Here is a 20029-nt window from a genome sequence, read left to right as displayed (position 1 = left end):
GCTACCTCCAAGAAAAATTGAATTTAATATTGATTTGGTGCTAAGAATAGAGCTTATGTCAACTGCTTCATATAGCATGACACTAATTGAACTAAGGCAACCTAGGGTGCAACTAAAAGATTTCCTCGACAAGGAATCTGTTCGACCTAGTATATCATTATATGTTGCACCTGTGTTATTCACTAAAAGACATAATGGGACCTCGAGGCTATGCATTAATCATTGAAAGTTGAATCATGTTACATTAAGAATTGGTATCGACTTCTAGGAATTGGTAGATTATTCAATTAATTGGTAAAATCCCAAAATTTTTGAAGATTGATTTGTAATTAAATTATCACTAATTAAGATTTGGGAAATTACACATCCCAAAGATAGAATTAAGTACACAGTAAGATCACTATAAGTTTCTGGTGCTACCAATTGGGGTTACCAATGCACCTTACATTTTCATGGATAACATTAATCAAGTAATTCAACCATACTCGAATCAATTTATTATAATTTTTATGGATGAATTTTGGGGTTGTATTTAACAAATTTTGAGGACGAAATTTTTATAAGGAAGGGAGAATGTAATGCCCTAAAAAAATTATTACAGGAGAATGTAGTGATTCCAAAAAAAAAATAATAATAATAATAAATAAATAAATAAATTTTAAAAAAATAAAATAATAATGTTATTAATTAATTATTATTAAATTGAATTAATTAAATAAAAATATGATGGGTATATATATAAAGATAAAGTAATAAGTGTGTGTGTGTGTGTGTGTGTGTGTGCGCGTGTGTGTGCATGTGTATAATATACTAATATAATAATATGTGTATAAGAATTTTCAAGAAGAAGATTCAAATTGATTTTGAATTGAATATGCAGAGACCTCAGGCCGTCTCTCTCTGCCATCCTCTCACTCTCCGTCTCTCTCCTCGTTCTCCTTCCCTCTCTCCTTAATTTTTTCTCTAATATTCAGCCGATCATAAAATCGAAGATACCGTTGGGTTCCTATCTCTGCCACCGACATTCCTATTGGAGTGAATTTGTCATGAAAGCGACGTAGGCCCCACTCCTGGGGAAAGGTATACTCCCTCTCTTTCCCCAATTTCTCCTTGAATCTTCTCCTAAATCAACGATCAGGCACCACCATGGGGTCCTAGTCTCGATTGTCATCATTTTGGCTAGAGCAAATTTTTAATTTAGGGGTCCTAAGCACCACTCCAAAGTGAGAGTGGGATTTAGGGAATTAAGAAAATTGGTTATTTTGGGGAGTTTAATTGTTTTTTTGGAGTTTATAGACCTAGGAAATTTTAAAATAGTATTTTATTTGAGACTAAATTGATTAAACTAGGGTTATTGAATTCAAGGTTCAGGTGAGCTCTGTAGGTATAATTTCGGGATCCCTACTGGCGTAGTTTCAGGGAACTAAGTAAGGGAAATATGCTATGCCAGCTCATTTAGAAATACTTACGAGTAAAATATGTCATATGATTATGGGTGTTTTTAGAGTAAGTAAATTATATAGTTCTACATATTTCAATACATGTATTTTGTTTAATTAATTGTGTGGTATGAGAAATTATCAGTATAGTACAGAATTTATACAGCTTTCATGTTATCAGAATTTATGTAATTTTACATAGTTAAAATATTCAGTTTTCTCAGTATCATGATTATACAAATTTATACATAAAGCATGATATGCAGTATTAGTTAGAATTATGATTTATACAGATTATGATTTGTACAGCTTATACAGAAATATGAAATTCAATTTCAGTAAACCATGATATTCATATTACAAGACCAAAACATTCAGATATATCAGTTTATTCAGATCAATTTACCCCAGTGTCATGGTTATTTCAGTTAAACAGAATCATTGTTAATCAGTAATAAAGATATATCTGTTATATATATATATATATATATATATATATATAGTATCAGACCTTAATGGACCAGATCAGTTTTCAGAGCACGGTACCATTGCTATTTCAGTTCAGAATGTAACCATATATTTCAGATAGTATATGGATTTTCAGTAGTCGATCGTGCCTTTTTTGTGAACAGACCCCCTGTCAGTTAGCGTTGAGGTGGCTGATCTAACTATTGGAGTTCAGTTGACTTATCCTGATCGGCCAACCAGTGTTAAGTCCCGCCTACGAGCCGCACAACCTTGTCATGAGGGGTTAATTCATGACTTTCAGTTATCCATCCAAGAAAGTTTTCTCATATATTATTATATATCTAGATTTACAAAAGCCGCAGTCATACCTATATATATAAAAAGTATTTTGAATAGAATATTCTGAAAAACAGTTTATGTTAAGAAACATAGGTGTGAGTTATACGGTGTTTTATTTATATGTATTTTCTTAGACTCAGTTGTTTACAACATACAGTACTTTTAAATAAGATATTACAGTTATGCAAACTTATCTGTCACACACTAGTAATAGTATATTCCGTTTTACTGAGAGTTGTCTCATCCTCGTAATTTATCACTTTTTAGGCAACCAAATAGACGAGCAGAACGGGCTCGAAGGTAGGGGGACTACAATACTGCCTTGTCTGTAGGGTGAGTCTTTTTGGGAAAGATGCATTTTTGAATGGTCCCTAGGAGATTAGATGGAAGATTTTTGAGAATGTTCATGTTGTATGTATATTTTGGTAATACTGAAACTCTAGTATTGTAAATGTGGGTGTATGCCTTTTTGTTTACTGCTGCATAGGAAATTTTATGGATGTTCAAGCTTCCTAGTCTCCACTTGGATCAGGATGACGTTATAGATTTTATTTAGGGTATCAGAGTAGTATAATTTTATGGTATATATAAAAAAAATTAAGTCATTACAATTAATATCTTGAGAAATGAAATCAAAATTTATTACCTCCATTGAGAATCACAAGTATATTAATATTCCTTAAAAAAATAAATCTTATTGGGAAGGGTCTTTGCCCGTTAAATATTTTGATTCACCCCTTATTTACAAAGAAAGCATGTAAAGTTGATTGTAGTATACTCATCAAAAGAATTACTATAAAGATTTATAGATGGATTCATAGACACTTCTCAATGGTTTGGAATCACTTATGTAAAGGTATTTTTTGGAAAAAACGTTGATTTTTATAAGTTCCAATAATAATTACTGAACTAGAAAAAGTGCTAAAAGTTATAAGTGGCGTTTGGTTATGTTTAAAATAAGTGGTATTTGAACAATTACTTTTATCATAGGGTACTATAAAATTATTTTTAGACATATTTTAAATTAAAAATTTTAATATTTTTAAATAAAAATTTCATCAATAATTATTTTAATTATTTATAATAAAATTTTAAATATTTTTCTATTAAAAAATAATATAACATTATTATTTTTAATTAATAATGATCTTGTTATTAATGTATATTTACAACATATTATTATCATATTAAATTATGATAAAAATATTATCAATTAAATTTAAAATTTTAATTTATTAAATGTCAATTTAAATTAATAAATAATTTTTGTTCAATCAAGAATCGAATTATAATAACTAATATATATTTTTATGTATATTTTAAATAAAAATGTTAAGATTTATAATTAAATGATAATTATATTATTTTCTAAATATAATATAGCATTATTTTTAATTAATAACAATTTTTTATTAATGCATATTTATAACATATGATTATCACATTAATTTATGTTAAAAATAGTACTAATAACTAAATTAAGAATTTTAATATATTTAATATTAATTTATATTTTTAAATGGTTCTTCTTATTCATTTCAAAATTTAGTTATATTTTATTAATAGTTAATAGGCTATAGTGCATAATACAATAATATATGATTAATTTTTAGCTAACAATTTTATTAATAATTATTTAAACTATTATTTTAATTAATATTTAAATATTTTACTTAGAAAAAAATTAAAATATTTGTTATTAAGAATAATTTTATTGTTAATATATATTTATAACATATGATTATCATATTAATTTATGTTAAAATAATATTATAAATTAAAATAGAATTTTTACTTTTTAATATTAATTTAAATTAATATATGGTTTTTCTTCTTTATTCCAAAATTTAATTATGTCTCATTAATAATTAATATATTATAATGCATAGTAAAATAATATATGATTATCTTCTAATGTACTTTTTAATTATAAAATAGTCACTAAATTTTTTTATATTTACAAAATTGATCTCGCTTATGAATAATATCACTTATAAGTAGCCAAAATTTGCCCTGAATTACTTCTTAAATTCACTTAAATTATTCTTAAAAAAATGGTTCTAGAAAAGCACTTATTGCAATAAGTGTTTGTTGTAGTATAAGTTAAATACCACTTTTCTTTTTATTTTTTTATAAAAGTGTTTATATTAAGTGATAAGTATTATAAGTATTTTTTTTAAATCCTCCTGAACGGGGATGTGTTTTATTTGGAAAATAATGTTTTTAGTCTTGGCAAATGCTGAAGGCTGGGATGGTCAAACTAACTTCGAATGAAACAAATCAAATGCCACTTCAATCTAAGAAAAAAAAAATATTCGTTAATATTTTTAAAATTAAAAAAATTTTAAAACTCCATTGAAGAAACGTGATCACTTTTGTCCTTAAATCAAACAACAATTAAAAAATAAAATTAAAAAAATAAAAATACAAATTATTATAATTTACTACTTAATTATTATATTTTAGAATTTTCTTTACAAGAGCAGTCTAATTGAACATGACAATTGAAAAATAGTAAAAATAGGTTTTAAATGACTTTTTATTATTTTCCAAAGTTTTTTTAAAAAAAATTATGATTTTTTTAATTTTAATTATATCTCAAATTCATAATTTTTATTTAATTTTAATTTTAATTTAATTAAAATTTATGTATAAAATGAATGTTTTATTTTATAAAAAGTAATTTTGGATATTAAAGTCTTCTCGTAACATGTAGCCAAAACATTTGAAAATAATAATTTTTAATTCTTAATTTTTCTTGAAAACAAATAAAACCAACAATAAAAATAAATATCTAGCAACATAAACAAATATATTTTAATAATATATTTCTATAATGTACATGAATAAAAAAACTTTTAAAAAAAACAAAAATGACATCACACAAACCTTTTATCTTGTCATTTTTTACATGAGTTTTATTTTCTCAAACTACATTATATTGATCAACCTAATATAGCTAAAATTAATAGGGTATATCAATCAAAAATCAAAATCAAGGAACCACCATTACTCCCTATTATAAATACCTTTAAATTAGATCAAAACCTCGCTCCTTCAAATTATTGATCATAAATGTTGAATTTAATAGAAGTATGACCTCTACTAGTGTAAAAGGGATATTTCGAGAGGAGGTAAACATCTCATTCTCATCTATTCTTTTTTGCTATTGTAATCTTATCCTTCACACTCTTTGACTTAGGCATTAGAACAATCTCTCGGAGTACACATCAGGTCCTCTAAGACTCTCTTGTTTGATTCCTTGCAGATGCTCACGGTCAGAGATCAGTATACATTAATTAGCTAATTTTGGGTCGTAATAGTTTACGTCATTCGTACGAATCAGGAGGATTTTTATCTTCGACCATGGTCACATTGCCTAATTCCAAACCAAAACCTATTGCCGGGGATCAATCACCCCAATTAATCAATTCAACCTTGACAAACAACCTATCACCAAGTGTACTCCTAAATGAATTTTTAGCCTTTCAAAGGAGGGTGGAAGACATATTCACTATGATTTTGCATTAAAAAAAAAAAAGGATCATACAAAATGTGCTCCAGAGGCTATTTAAGTAGAAGTCGCGCCTAGAGGAATGGTAGTAGCACCACAAGAAGCAGCTGTAAAAGTATTAGACCTAATCAAAAGGATAGAATATGCCAACAGTGTAGGCACTTATGAACAACAATCCCAAGAACTCAAGGAAAAATTCTAAAAAATTGATTGACTAGAAAGTAAATCACTCATACTCGATACATGGCATAATAAGCAACAAACCCTAGAGCCTTAGGAAGCATCATTTGTAGGTCAAAGAAATCCTTCGGGAGAACTGTACAACGAAGGGCCATGCTAGGAACTATCGAATCATTTAAACTAGAGCCCTTAGTAGTGGTAATAAAGGATAAGAGAGGCACTTCCTCTTGAGTATAGGGAGCATCCTTCGCCTGAGATGATTCCTTTTAGACCATCTTATTCTTGGAGGAACCACTTTTTTTCTTTTCTTTCCATTTGTAATCGTTTGTTCAAATTTAGCATGATTCGTATTTAAAAAAAAATAAATAAAAGGAAAAAAAATTTTAAAAAAAAGAGATAAGCACGAGTCACCAAAAATGACCCATCTGATGTGCACCACTCATGAGGCCTGAAAACGCCCACTTGATGAGCACAAACTCATAAGGCAATAAAGAAGTGAGCATGACTCACCAAAAATAACCCATTTGGTGAGCACCAGTCATGAGGCTTGAAATGCCTACTTGAGGAGTACAACTTTTAAGGCAACAAAGAAGTGAACATGATTCACCAAAAATGACCCATCTGATGAGCACCACTTATGAGGATCAAATACGCCCATTTGATGAGTACAACTCATGAAGCAACAGAGAAGTGACCATGATTCACCAAAAATAACTCTTTTAATGAGCGCTACTCATAAGACTTGAAAATGCCTACTTGATGAACACAATTTATAAAGCAACAAAGAAGTGAGCATGACTCACCAAAAATAGCCCATCTAATAAGCACCACTCATGAGGCACAAAAGCGCCCACTCGATGGACACAACTTGTAATGCCCCAAACCCATCAAGTGGGGCCCGAAGGTTACGTGTTCCAAACACCTATTTCTGATACCATACATCACAATCATGCAGCGGAATTAAAATAATAACCTCAATTCAAATGCCATAGTCTATATATATCCTATAAACAACTGCAACCATCCGTTTATATTACATTCCAGCATTTATAAACATAAACTATACATAAACTACTATTACAAACACTCCGAAGTTTACCACAAAATACTACCCTGCCCTGGAGCTCTAAGCTCGATCGCTTGATGGACCTGAAAATATGATCATCCACTACAGTGAGATACATCTTAGTAAGGAAGAATGAATCATAGCAGTGTATGGCAGAGAGTTTAAATATTATAGAACATATATTCATTTACATTTAACTATCAACAGTAGCTGAGAAAATGCATCATTAACAACAAAACCATCATCTGATATCATACACACATTCATAAATATCTTTTAATAATAATACCCGAGAATAGGGAAGATTACCCATCCATATGAGTAGCTTCACTCTGCTATAATACCAATATTAGGGCACTCACCTTTCTCGGTATGCCCTCGGGCTATGTATATAGGCAAAGTCTCCAAGAATAGGGAAGGTTACTCGCCCATACAAGTAGCTTCCTTCTGCTCTGTTATCAAACTGAAAATACCAAGGCACTCACCTTTCTTAGCAAACTCTTGGCAGAAAATTTTACCTTGCCATAAATATACATATAATTAAATTAATACACCATATATCTTATCAGGTCACATTCCACATAAACATTCCACACAAGAGAACGTCGTCCACACAGGACACTTACTTATACAAAATACACGGTACACACAGGACTATCCACACAAAACTAACATCACATAGAATACATAGTCCACATAGGACTGGTCCACACAAGACTAACATTTTTAGAGAATACACGATCCACATAAGACTGGTCCACATAGGACTAACATCACACAAAATACACGGTCCACACAGGACTAACATCACACAGAATACACGGTTTACATAGGACTGGTCCACACAGGACTAACATCTTCACAGAATACATGGTCCACACAAGCACCACTAACCACAAGTACCAATCCCCATAACCTACCTGTAGTATATCAATAGAACAACCTCCTTAGGCCTGCCAATGTTTTACCCCAATATGTAATGACAATATATGAACTCCTCAGTCCCGCCAATGTATATCGCGATTACAGCTAAGCAATATAACAAACTCCTTAGGCTTGCCAACGTTATATTGTGATACACACAAATAACCATGCAAAATGACCCATATACACACATCGCATTATTTGTCACGCAACAATCTCAAACAACCAGTATTCACAAACAATCATTATTCACCAATAAACTATACTCACAACTAACCAATATTCACAATCCAATAGTATATTTCATCATTCTGTACGCACATCAGCCATTTAAATTGTAAAAGTTGTATTCCTACCACACAATTTCTTTTCCATATATATATATATATATATATATAAATTATATCAAAGGTCAATATTTTCCAAATGCCCATCTGTTATAATAAATCAAACCTAAACATATATATTTTGTATACCCAAATTAACCGGTTCAAAATTTAATAAAAACCTACTATAATTAATTCCCCTTACCTGTTTTCTTAGATTACACCCGCAGAAACCCCGAAATGTTGCTACGGCACTCACCTGAACCCTATGTCAAAAACCTGAGTTTGTCAACCCAAACTTCAATAAAATGCTATTTTATCATTCCCTATATCACACCCCGAACCTGGTAATGGGACCCAGGGGTGAATTAGTAACCTAACATATCCTTGTATCATACAAAACATCAATGACACAACACAATGAATGAGGGTCCGACCCTATGGGGTTCCCGTACACCCTATACACATTCATACAAAAATCATATACACAGCAAAAAAAGGTCTTTCTATACATATTTTGTACCATACCAGAGTCTATACAAAAGGAAACCAGGATCCATACTACAACATAATCCGAGTGTTAGCTAGACCACAAAAGACAACCCGATACAGTCCTAGCACTTACCCAAGTACTTCCCACAGTACACCAATCGCTACGCTCCCAACACAAGGATGTTAGTTCCTGTTACTCGAAGGACCTGAAAAATATGTATGTACGGCAGGGGTGAGACACTTCTCAGTAAGAAAGAATCAGGTTATATCGGTTTGTGGCATATGAGTGTTATCATGACATACTAACATGCATAATTCAATAGTCAAAACAATTTAAACTAATTCCAGTATTTTCACAAAACAAGCAATACAATCTGGTGTCGTCACACCCTTCGGCTTGAAGGCGGATTGTCTGGTGCTACTTCACACCCTTCGATAAAAACCGGCGATCTGGTGATATCTCACACTCTTTGGCAAATGCCAGCAGTCTAGTGGTATTTCACACCCTTCGACAAACTCCGGTGCCCTCGGTATCCTGACATAGCATCAACCCACAGCATTGAACAGGTGCAAATCTGTTGTTCGTACACCCTTTGGCAAAAGCTGGCCGATCTAGTGGTATTGCGCACTCTTCGGCAAAAGTCGGATTTCAAAACCTGGAACAATTCGGAACCCCATTCCTATTTCACTAAAACACAACTCATGCATGCTTATATAACCAAACAAATCCACACCCATTTGGTAATCTAAAATCATGATTTTCCAAACACATACAGTTTAAATAAGTCAAGGTACGACTATCCCTATAATACAATATATATCGCAATATATTTACGGTTTACCAACAAAACCAGGGATGCAGCCCAATACCCCCTTTTTCCAAAAACTGTAACATGAAAAACCCATAATTTTACCTGTTAGGTTCCCCTAAATGAGTAACCAAAACGCACACAGGACTGTGAACCACAGTTCTACCGAGTTCGATTGCAAAAATAACTGACATAAATTGAATCCCCTTACCTTTCCCCAAACGACAATCTCGAACTCTATGGTCCCTAAATAACAAATCGAGTTCCCAAAACCTATAAAACACATGACAGAAGATACTCACAATCCTATTTCCTACATAACTATTGGATCAGAATTGAAAATCGAGCCTTACCTTGATTTCAAGCCAAAACCCGAAAATGCCCGAAACGAAGATCTGATCCATAAATCTTGTAGAGAATTCTTCCCTGATCCTCGTGGTAACTTCAGATCGACAATCCCCGCAATGTACAGCGAAGAAATCTAGAGAGAGAGAGAGAGTATTTCGAGTTCCTAGAGAGATAAAGAGAGATTTTGAGATTTCTTAGCTGAGAAGTAATGAAAATGGATATTTATAGCCCTTTGACTCAGTGCCTTCATCAACGAGATGACGTCTTCGTCAACGAGGCACTGAAGATAGTTCATCGACGAGACGGTGGCCTCGTCGACGAGCCTGAGATTCCCGGTTTCCCGAAACCTCTCAGCTTCTCCTCGTCGACGAGCCTCTGAAATTCGTCACCGAGCAACATAAGGCCTTTGTTGATGAACCCTGGCTTCGTCAACAAAGCCTGCTCAATTATCATTTTACCCTTCTCTTACTTAATTAAATTCATATATTACGGTTCGAGTTCTTACAACCTCCCCTACTTACAAAAATTTTGTCCTCAAAATTTGCAATCTCTCATTCATGAACTCATTCACACAACCCAACACACACTCGACTCTAGAAAGAAAACCGGTGACTACTATAACGCAGCCCCATCACAACATATACATACTCTCACTTATGGTGGAGGACTACTGTGGTTATACACATAAATCGTCTCAGGAGTTCATACATACACACACTCCCTAAAACTAACCACCTATTCCAATACAAAGTAGGGTAATGTACACATACTCAAAACAACTATGGATACTTTCGGTGTATTTCCGCCTCCAATTCCCAAGAAGCTTCCTCAACCTCGTGATTCCGCCACAATACCTTCACTAATGGTATTTCCTTGGTACATAACTTCTGAACTTTACGGTCCAGAATCTGAACAGGTACCTCCTCATACGCAAAAGTATCCCCAATTTCCAAGTCCTTGTAACTAACAACATGCGATAGATCCAACACGTACCTCCTCAACATGGATACGTGAAACACATCGTGGATCCTCGAGAGTGCTGGGGGTAGTGCAATCCTATAGGCTACTGGACCCAGTCGCTCAAGAACCTCGAATGGTTCGATGTACCTCGGGCTCAGCTTGCCCTTCATTTCGAATCTCATCACCCCTTTCATCGTAGCTATCCTCAGAAATACCTTACCCCCCACCTTGAACTCTAAATCTCGGTGGGGAACATCTGTGTCACTCTTCTGCCAACTCTAAGCTGATTTAATCCTATCCCGGATCAAACCCACCTTCTCAGATGCCTGTTGCACCAGTTCAGGTCCTAACAGCTAACGTTTACCAACCTTGTCCTAATATAGAGGAGATCGATAGCTCCGACCATATAGAGCTTTGAACGGTGCCATCCTAATACTAGCCTAGAAGTTATTGTTATAGGCGAACTCTACCAGTGGCATAAACTGTATCCAGTTACCATCAAAGTCTAACACACAAGCCCGTAACATATCCTCCAAGATCTGTATTGTCCTCTTCGAATGTCCATCAGTCTGGGGGTGGAATGCTGTATTGAAAGTAAGCTTCATTCCTAGTACTTCCTACAAGCTTGTCCAAAATCGAGAAGTAAACCTCGGGTCTCGATCTGACACAATAGACACCGGTACCCCGTGCATTCTAACTATCTCATGCATGTACATATCTGCTAGCCTACTCAAAGGATAACTAACCTTCATCAGTAAAAAGTGAGCAGATTTCGTCAACCTATCCACGATCACCCAGATAGCATTCTGCACGTGAAGTTCCAGTGGCAATCCAGTCACAAAATCTATGGAAATATGCTCTTATTTCCACTCTAGAATAGCTAAGGGTTGTAATGGCTCTGTCGGCCTCTGATGTTCAGCTTTCACCTACTGACACGTCAGATACTGCTCCATGAACTAAGTAATCTACCTTTTCATACCACTCTACCAGAAGGTCTCGCGCAAATCCCAATACATCTTCATACTACCCGGATGTACCGTATACAAAGAATGATGCGCTTCCTCCAGAATCGTCCTTCTGATCTCATCGTCATTTAGAACACATAACCTAGTCCCAAACCTCAACACACCTCCCTTAAAGACATTAAATTCCGCAGCCAACCCCTGCTGCATTTTCTCCACAACCTCAACTAACTCTACATCACTAGCCTGCGTAGCTTTAGTTAGCTTGAACAAAGTCGGCTGGATCACCAAGCTAGCAATAAAAGCCTAATGATCACTAGACACCACTCTATACCAAGGCTTTCCTGATCTTGTCTGATATGATGCTAAGCTACAATTGCAGATACTACCGTATGCTCTGACTTCTGACTCAACGCATCAGCCACCACATTGGCTTTCCCCAGGTGATAGCTGATGGTGTAATCATAGTTCTTGATCAACTCAAGCCACCATCTCTGCCTCATATTCAACTCCTTCTGTGTGAAAAATTACCTGAGGCTTTTGTGACCATTGAAAATTTCACATTGCACACCATACAAGAAGTGTCGCCAAATCTTCAGTGCATAAACAACAGCAACTAACTCCAAATCATGCGTAGGGTAATTCTTTTCATATTCCTTCAGTTATCGAGAAGCATACGCTCTTACCTTACCCTACTGCATAAGCACACACCCCAACCCCTTCAGAGACACATCGCTATAAATCACAAAACTGCCATCCCCAGAAGGAATGGTCAAAATTGGAGCAATAACCAGTCAGTGCTTCAACTCCTAAAAGCACTGCTCGCAATCACTAGTCCACTCAAACTTCACCCCCTTCCTATCAATCGAGTTAGAAGCCCAGACAACTTAGAGAACCCCTCCACGAACCGATGACAATAACTCGCCAGTCCTAGAAAACTTCGAACCTCCTGCACATTCTTCGGCCTCACCCAGTCAACCACAGCTTCGACCTTGCTAGGATCCACTGAGATACCATTCTTAGACACCACATGACCTAAGAATGCAACCTGATTCAACTAGAATTCACACTTCTTCAGTTTAACATACAACTTCCTCTCCCACAGAATCTGTAATACTAACCATAGATGGCTTTCATGCTCTTCCGAACTTCTCGAGTATAATAGAATATCATCAATGAACGCCACTACGAACTGGTCTAGGTACTCATGGAAAACTCTATTCGTAAGATCCATGAACACTTCCGGAGCATTCGTCAGCCCAAAAGGCATGACTAAAAACTCATAGTGGTCATATCTAGTTTGGAAAGTAGTCTTCGCCACATCTTCAGATCGAACCCTCACCTGATGATATCCTAGCCGTAGGTTGATCTTTGAAAAGACCTGCGTCCCTTGCAGCTGGTCAAAAAGATCATTGATACAAGGCAAAGGATAACGATTCTTCACAGTCACCTTGTTAATCTCACGGTAATCAATGCACGTGTGCATCAACCCATCCTTCTTCTTCACAAACAGAACTGGAGCTCCCTAGGGCGAAACACTAGGTCAAATGAAGCCCCTGTCTAGTAATTCCTGTAACTACTCCTTCAATTCCTAAAGTTCCGCTGGAGCCGTATGGTACGGAGCTTTAGAGATTGGTGTCTTGCTAGGCAGCAACTCTATCGCAAACTCCACCTCACGATCTGGAGGTAAATCGGGTAAATCTTCTCAAAACACATCCGGGACCTCGTTAATCACTTGAATATCCTCAAGCCTCAACTCATCCCATGGCGGTTCCCTCACACAAGCCAAGTACCCCTGATATCCGTCCAAGAGTAACCACCTCGCCTATAGTGCCGATAGAACTTGTGGCGTCGAACGCACACAAGATCCTACAAACTCATATTCCTACTCCCCGGGAGATTTGAACACTACCACCTTCCTACGACAGTCGATCTTAGCATAACTAGAGAATAACCAATCCATCCCCAGTATGACATCAAACCACGACATATCGTATACCATGAGATTTTTCGGTAGTAACTTCCCCTGAATTACCACTAGGCAGTCTCCTAACATCCTTCTACAGAATGATACACTTTCATATGGTGTAGCTACAAACAATCCTTCTTCCATGACTTGGGTCTCCACCCCATATAGTTTTACAAAATTAATAGATATAAAGGAGTGGGTCGCACCCGAATCAAATAAAACCACAGTTCTATTTAAAAGCAACATCATAGTATCTGTCACTACATTCCCCACATGCTCAGCATCCACTGGAGTAAGCGAGTACACCCTTGATGGAGCTGTGTTTACTTGATACGTCCCTTGGGATACCTGATTACTTCCCCGATTCTGACTCGAAGAAGGCGTACCCCTCTTTGGCGCATGACAATCTCGAACTATGCGACCTGATTGACCATAGTTGTAGTAGTTGCCCCCAAACGGCTAGCATGCATCATCATGCCACTTGTGGCATCTGATTCAACGATCACGCAACTGATCCACCTAAGAACCCTTGCGCTTGGTATTCTGACGGTAACCTGAGCCCCTGTTCCTCTTCTTCCATGATCCCTAGCTAGATCCAGACTGAGAACCAGAAGGTACTGGCCTCTTCTTCGGCTCCTGATCCACCTCATCCTCTCAGATGCCGGTCTTGATCACCATGGCCTTATCTACCAAGACTAAAAATTCACGGATCTGAAGCATCCCCACTAACCTGCGAATTTCCTTCCCCAAATCCTTCTCAAACCTCCAAGTCTTCTCATACTCGCTCGAGATCAAGCACGACGCGAAATGGGATAGCTCTATATATCGAGCAACATACCCCTGCACCATCATATTCCCCTAAGTCAGAGCCTAGAACTCGTCCACCTTAGCATCACGTGTGGAATCCAGGAAGTATTTGTCAAAAAACACCTCCTTGAACTAGCTCCACATAATCTCCATAGGACTGGCTCTCTGCTTCTCCTACAGACTCACCACAATTCACTATCGCCTTGCCTCCCCAGACAGCTGAAAGGTGGCATAGAGGACTCTCTTCCTATCTGTACAGTGCAAGACCTCCAGAATCCTCTCGGTCTTCTCCACCCAATCCTCATCTATCATCGGGTGCAGAGAACGTCAGAGGATATATGCGTGTAAACCTCTCAATGGTGCACCCCACAAACGTAGGAGAACGTTCACGTCTCCTAACACTCCACCTGATCTCCTGCAAGACCTGCTTCATCAAACCTTGAGGCACATAAGTAGACTCATCACTCGCAGTCTCCTTGGAGCCACTTCCGAGGTCGTTATCCTTGGGCTCCATTCTAAAAACACAATAGGAATCTATTAGTATCCCTACAACACGTACCATTAACACAATCATCTACGACTAATCATGTTAACTACCACCTCATGGGTCTAGGTCTATCCTATTACACCTACACGAATATCATCAATGGTTTTCCATGATTTTACTGAAATCGTCATTCCAAAAAAAACACAGAACATTGCCAATGAGTCCCTGTCTAGCAACAAAACAACCCTCGACCTACTCTACCAATTTCCAACATTCTATACTTTGGTATGTACACACAGCTATACCTAACCCAGTCTACAAGACCTAAAAACCTAGTTAGCTCTGATACTAAGCTGTCATGACCCGAACCTGGTAATGGGACCCAAGGGTGAATTAGTAACCTAACATGTCCTTGTATCATACAAAACAACAATGACACAACACAATGAATAAGGGTCCGACCCCGTGGGGTTCTCGTACACCCTATACACATTCATATAAAAACCATATACACAGTAGAAAACGTCTTTTATACATATTATTTACCATACTAGAGTCTATACAAAAGGAAACCAAGATCCATACTATAACACAATCCGGGTGTCAGCCAAACCACAAAAGACAACCTGATACAGTCCTAGCACTTACCCAGGTACTTCCCATAGTACGCCGACCACTACGCTCCCAACACAAGGACGCTAGTTTCGGTTACTCGAAGGACCTAAAAAATATGTACGTACAACAGAGGTGAGACATCTCTCAGTAAGGAAGAATCAGGTTATATCGGTGTGTGGCATATGAGTGTTATCATGACATACTAACATGCATAGTTCAACAGTTAAAACAATTTAAACCAGTTCCAGTATTTTCACAAAACAAGCAATACAATCTGGTGTTGTCACACCCTTAAGCTAGAAGCCGGACAGTCTGGTGGTATTTCACACCCTTCGGTAAAAATCGGCTATTTGGCAATATCTCACACCCTTTGGCAAACCCCGACAGTTTGGTGGTATTTCACACCCTTCGGCAAACTCCGGTGCCCCCAGTAACCTAGCATAGCATCAGCCCACAACGTTGAATCAGTGCAGATCTGGTGTTCGCACACCCTCAGCAAAAGCCGGCCAATCTAGTGGTATTGCACACTATTAAAAAAAAACTGGATTTCAAAACCTAGAACAATTCGGAACCTCATTCCTATTTCACCAAAACACAACTCATGCATGCTCATATAACCAAACAAATCCATACCCATTTGGCAATCTAAAATCATGATTTTCCAAACACATATAGTTTAAACAAGTCAAGGTACGACCATCCCTATAACACAATGTATATCACAATATATTTATGATTTACCAACAAAACCAGGGATGCAACCCAATACCCCCCTTTTCCCCAAAACTATAACATGAAAAACCCACAATTTTACCTATCAGATTCCCCTAAATGAGTAACAAAAACGCACACAGGACTGTGAACCACAGTTTTGTTGAGTCCAATTTCAAAAATAACCGACATAAACTGAATCCCCTTACCTTTCCCCAAACGATAATCCCAAACTCTATGGTTCCTAAACGGCGAACCGAGTTCTCAAAACCTATAAAGCACAGTACAGAAGATACTTATAATCCTATTCCCTACATAACTACTGGATCAAAATTGAAAATTGAGCCTTACCTCGATTTCGAGCCAAACCCCGAAAATGCCCAAAACGAAGATTCGATCTGTAAATCTTGTAGAGAATCCTTCCTTAATCCTCATGGTAACTTCAGATCGATGATTCCCGCAACGTACGACGAAGAAATCTAAAGAGAGAGAGAGAGAGAGTATTTCGAGTTCCTAGAGAGATAGAGAGAGATTTTGAGATTTCTTAGCTGAGAAGTAATGGAAATGGATATTTATAGCCCTTTGACTCGGCCGCCCTCGTCGATGAGATGGAGTTTTCGTTGACGAGGCACTAAAAACAGTTCATCGATGAGCTTGAGATTCCCGATTTCTCGAAACCTCTCGGCTTATCCTCGTCGATGAGCCTCTGCAATTCGTCGCCGAGCAACATAAGACCGTTGTCAATGAACTCTGGCTTCGTCGATGAAGCCTGCTCAATTACCATTTTACCATTCTCTTAATTAATTAATTCCATATTGTCGCGATGTCCCGGCGGACGTGTGCCTCGGGCGGCAAAATTAAAAATGTTTTTGAATTTTCAGGAAAACAAGGAATATCGGAGTCGCCACTAACCTTTTAGTGTGGTTAGAATACATGATTAATACCCCCGTTAGGGGTAGAATGAGTCTACGTTACCAGAGCTGGGGTTGGGAGTTCGATTACGCAAGGGGAAGGTACGAGCACCCCCTACGCGTCCGTTCTTACGAACTGTACCTAATTAATTCGAAATTATCCCTAAGTTAATCTAATAAGTTTTTCAAATTACTCCTATAGTGAATTTACTAATACACATGCAAAACTAATAAATAAATAACTAAATAATACAAATATATACATAATATATGAATATATACATATTCCCTCAGAACTAAGGGTACGTGATGCCTGAAGGCTCATACCCCCGCAATAAAATCATAGGGATAAAAAAAAAATACTTTATAAAATACACTCCCAAATTTTAGAAATTTTATGGGTTTTCCTAAGTATGAAAATACTAGTTTGGGAAGTTTTGGATAATAGATATAATAATTTAAACATAATAATAAAGATAAAAAATAGTAATAAACTAGAATATTAGGATACCACAATACATACTAATCAGCATATATAATACAAGCTAAAATATCCAACATACCAATAATAGTATAAAACATATAATATAGACTAAGATAATGAGCATACCATAATATTAAAATACTACATGTACGTTATAAACAAAAATACTCAAACATACCATAATACACATAATCACGATAATAATAATAAATATCCACAAATACTATAATACTTAACAAATTACTATAACACTATATATACTAAACATATAATATAATAGCATGATACCAAAACACCAAATATATTATATTACCTAAAATATTAAACTTACCATAATAAATAATACCTTATATATTAACATACTAAAAGTATCATAATAATAATAAATATATAGTATTACTCAAGATGCTATATTAAAAGTTACCTAAAATACTAAATTATATGTATGATGTTACTTATAAATCCTAAGTTATTAAATACCTAATATGACTAACATTCTAGAATACTAAATACACATACAACTATAGTTCTAAAATACCACATATACTACAACTAATCTACTAAAAATCCTAACATGATATATAACATGACCAAAATTCTAAAATACTAATAATATAATATAAAGTTAACATACAATATAAGCATGAATAAAATAATTAAAAAAATATCTTACACATAAGAACCACAACAAGATAACAACATGAAACCTAAGAATACATATTACACATACAACTTGAATATTGCGCACTAAAAAATAAAATAAAATATGACAACAGAAATTATTACATTTAAATATTACAAATGAAATCTTACCTTGGCAATAAAAAGAAAAATCCTACAATAAAAATGAATCGATGTTAAATGTATATATGTATATCAGACCTGAATAAATATTTTTACAAAAAAAAATCTTGCAAAAAATAAATAAAATAAATTGACGTTAGATATATATATATATATATATATATATATATATATATATATATATATACATATGAAACCTAAATCAATATTATTGCAAAAGGTGGAAAAATCCTGTGAAAAATAGAATAATATTAGATAAGCACATACATAAAGCTCCAATTAAATGTATAACAAAAAAAATTAAACTTTACATGTCAAAACCCCAAACGAACCCAAAAAATATGCGACAGTGTGAGTGCGTGTGTGTGTTTTGTGTGTCTACATGCAAAGAGGCGGGAGACTCACAGAGAAGAGAGTCTGAGAGACGCCGAGGGTGGAGGCTGCGATGGCGGTGGCACTGGTTCGTCGGAGGCCGGTGCTCGAGAGTCTGGCCTACTGTGGAATGTCTCGGGCTGCTGGTGTAGAGCCTGGGTTGCTGTGATGAAGGCTAGAACAGGGGAAGCTCGCGGTGCTGAAACTGCTGTGGGGGAGCTGGAGGTTGTGCTCCGCTTGGCTGCTGGTGTGCTCGGGACCAGCTGGTATGAAGCTGGGCAGGGTGGCCGGAGTTGTGCAGATTTTTGCAGAGGATCTGCTATAGACTTCTGCTGAACAGAGGGCTGGAGAAGAGGAGCCGGTAGGGAGAGGCTATGAGGGAAGGTGGGAGAATGAGGGAAACGGCTGGGATTAAATCTGGGAGGGGGCTGCCAGGGCTGTGCGGAAGATGGTGATGGAGGTTGCTAGGCGGGGAGTTGGTGAGATGGGGAATGGATATGGAAGAAGAATAAAGGAAGCAATTGAGAAGACCGGTGTGGTCTGCGGCTGGACAGCAAAAAAGAATGATCAAAGACCAGGTTTTTTTTTTCTTGGTTTTGGCTGCCCGTGCGCCTCCCCCCATTTGGCCTCTGCCTTGTGCCTCCCTTTATAAAAAAAATTGGGAAACCCTAGACTCTTCTTTCTGATTTTGTTTTTCTTTTTCTTTTTCTTTTTTTCTACTTTTACTCTTATGGTAATAATGAAAATAGTAATAATAATAATATAAGGACAATAATAATAATAAAAATCAATAAGGCAATAATAATAATAGTAATAATAATACTACTAATAATAAATAATAATAAATAATTGTAGTAAAAATAAAAATAATAAAGATACTATCAGTAAAATAATAATAATAATAATACTAATAATAATAATAATAATACTAATAATAATAATAATAATACTAATAGTAATAGTAAAAGAAATACTAAAAATAAGACAATAAAATAATAATAATAATAATAATAATAAAAGTAAAAATAATAATAATAATAAT

The sequence above is a fragment of the Malania oleifera genome, chromosome 3, assembly GCF_029873635.1.
Source record: "Malania oleifera isolate guangnan ecotype guangnan chromosome 3, ASM2987363v1, whole genome shotgun sequence".
In the NCBI taxonomy this organism is placed as follows: Eukaryota; Viridiplantae; Streptophyta; class Magnoliopsida; order Santalales; family Ximeniaceae; genus Malania; species Malania oleifera.
The sequence above is the reverse complement of the archived record's forward strand: the minus strand, read 5'-3'. Positions refer to the sequence as shown.